This window comes from Myodes glareolus, chromosome 3, assembly GCF_982192425.1.
Source record: "Myodes glareolus chromosome 3, mMyoGla1.1, whole genome shotgun sequence".
Classification (NCBI taxonomy): Eukaryota; Metazoa; Chordata; class Mammalia; order Rodentia; family Cricetidae; genus Myodes; species Myodes glareolus.
Window position 1 is genome coordinate 58,587,190 of NC_142028.1, and position 2,676 is coordinate 58,589,865.

The 2,676-nt window shown below is 43.5% G+C and overlaps 1 long non-coding RNA gene across 1 annotated transcript; it reads right to left on the bottom strand.

The window, feature by feature from the left end:
• Positions 1–633: 633 nt before the first annotated feature.
• On the bottom strand, positions 634–1,933 carry LOC146895211 (uncharacterized). The gene is made up of 2 exons (XR_015000753.2): positions 1,824–1,933; positions 634–853 (listed from the first exon to the last, which is right to left on the bottom strand). It is a non-coding gene; the product is annotated as an uncharacterized LOC146895211 (long non-coding RNA).
• Between the last annotated feature and the right edge of the window lie 743 nt (positions 1,934–2,676).

The window sequence follows — 2,676 nt, forward strand, 5'->3', positions numbered from 1 at the left end:
CTTCACAGAAAGATGCCAGTCCTAGTGGATTAGGGTCACCCCAAGACTTCATTCTAGCTTACCTCTTCAGATATCTTATTATCAAATACAAATTCATTAGTTACTTTCTTATGCAGCCATACGAAATACTCAACAGAGGCAAGAAAGATTCATCTGGGCTCATGGTTTGAAGGTGTAGCCTATTATAGCGGGTAAGGCATGGTAATTAAGTGCAGCCCATAGCGATGCGTAAGGCATGGCCACTGGACACAGCCTATTGTTATGGCTGCTGGGTGCAGACTGTCATCGTAGGTAAGGCATGGCTGCTGGGTCTCCTCGTGGATGTGGTGACAGGAGTGTGTGGTTGTTCAAAACTGCAGATCAGGAAACAGAGAAGGAGCCCTCTCCACTGGGAAACAGGGCCAACTTATAAGCCATAAGACCAACCAGCACCCCACTTCCTCCAGTGAGGCCCCACTTTCTAAAAGTCCTACAACCTCTCAAAATAACCCAAACAACTGGGGACCAAATATTCAGGCACATGAGCCCACACAGAACATGTTCCACTCAAACCATAACGTTCTGAGATACTATGACGAGGACTTTAAGGTAGGAACTGGGAGACACAATTCAGCTCACAACAGAAGCCATCCATTTTCTTTTCCAGGGATGTCATTTTAATATCACTGTGAGTGTCGGCGTGGCTGAGAGACGCCTTTTGCACTCTGAAGCCAGAGTATGTGGCAGGATATTGGAGGACCCGAGGGCATGTCTTTATCTCCTGACTCCCATAAAGGCTGACCCAGCTTTCAGCAACCACAGCCCTTCCCAAGGAGGAATGCTGCATCTTCACACTCTGTGCCTTGGTCTGACACTGTAGAATGCAAGAAATGGGAGAGTACAGTTAGCAATGCCAGGGCTTTTGTTTGTTTTGGTTTTAAGCATTGTTGCTTCTAGCCACCTGCTTTGATAACATGGATGTAAACAAGTAGCATTATTTATCACATCTGAGATTGGAAATAATCTCAAGGGCCAGCGAGAGGTTGTTTGGTGTAATATGATTTTATGTATGCTTTGGAAAGTGCTGTAGACAAATTGGTGATGTGTGAAAATACACATGATGGATGAAGTGAAAACAAAAGCTCTTTACAAAGAAATATCTGGTGTTTTGTCTTGAGCTTTTAGAAATTTTATTTTATGTGCATTTATCTTTATACTTACGTTTTCGTCTAAATAATATACTCCCAAAGTATCTTAAGTTACTGATTTCTCAATAAAGCTACATACTTTAGATTTTTCTTCTGTTGTTCTAATATTTTCTGTCCTCTAACTCCTGCAATAAAGGAAAAAATTAAAATAAAAACCTGGGCACACAGTCTGTAAAGAATGTCCTTTTCTTTACTACCTGTCACAAGGAACTGCTTTACTCTCCTGGGGATTGGTGGGGAAACTCTGTTAACCAATCACAGTGAATTGGGGTGTAGCGACCTGGTCCCCAGGGAAGAAAACCTGGAGATCCAGGTGTGCTTGCTCTCTGTGCCCAGGACTCGCATGACCCGTTTGGACTTCGGACCTTCTCCGGTATCGTGAGTTTCCCGTTTTTCAATTATTAAATTATATTTGTTGTTTTGAGCTGGTCTGGTTATTTTAGCGTACCTATCAAATACGCCTTCACTTACAGGGGATGGCGATTGTAAAATTCCATCTGGACTAGGGAGATGGGAAGACTGTTTGCCAAAGCCTGAAGACCTGAGTTCGAGTACCGTGAGCACATGTGCCCTAGTCACTGTTACCATGACCAAGGCAACTTATAAAAGAAGAGATTTAATTGGGGCCTTGCTTACAATTTCGGAGGCTTAGTCCATGGAAATCGTGGCAGGAAGCATGGCAGCAGGCAGGCAGACTTGGTGCTGGCATAGCAGTTGAGAATTCACACCTGCTCTGTAATGTGGAGGCAGAAAGAACGAAACTGGGCCTGGCATGAGCTTTTGAAACCTCAAAGTCCACCCTCAGTGACACACCTCCTCCAACAAGGCCACACCCCCTCCAACAAAAACACACCTCCTAATCCTTCTTAAAGGGTCCACCAACTGGGAACCAAACATTCAAATATATGAGCTTATGAGGCTCATATAGACAACCACAGCTTGTAAAGCCAGACACAATCGCATGTGTGTGTAATGCTAGCACTTCTCCAGTGAGATCAAAGACCAAGACAAGAGAGTCTCTTGAAGTCTGTAGGCCAGTTAGCCTAGCATGCACATTGGTGAGACCCTGTCTCAAGTGTGATGGACGGCAAAGACCGACTCATGAGGTTGACCACCCACATGTTTTCAGTGACATACACACACACACACACACACACACACACACACACACAATTTTTTAAAAGGTTTAACTTACCATGTTTCCCAGTATAATTCCTAGCACCACTACCTGTATTCTAGAAGTTTTTTTGTGTGGTAGGTCTGAGAAGCTCTTCTCTCCTTTATATTTTCCTATGGTTCTCAGGTCCCATCGAAAGGGTTATGGAGTGAACTTGGAGAAAAGATAGTATCCCACAGATCTGCAAAAAGAGTAATAAAAATAAACAAATGGACTAGTTTAGTGTGTCCAAAATATCATCCAAGCTGACCCAAAAAGAGGCAGGATATTGCTTTTCTTTCTCTTTGTCTGAGGCCTCTTTTAGACACAGAT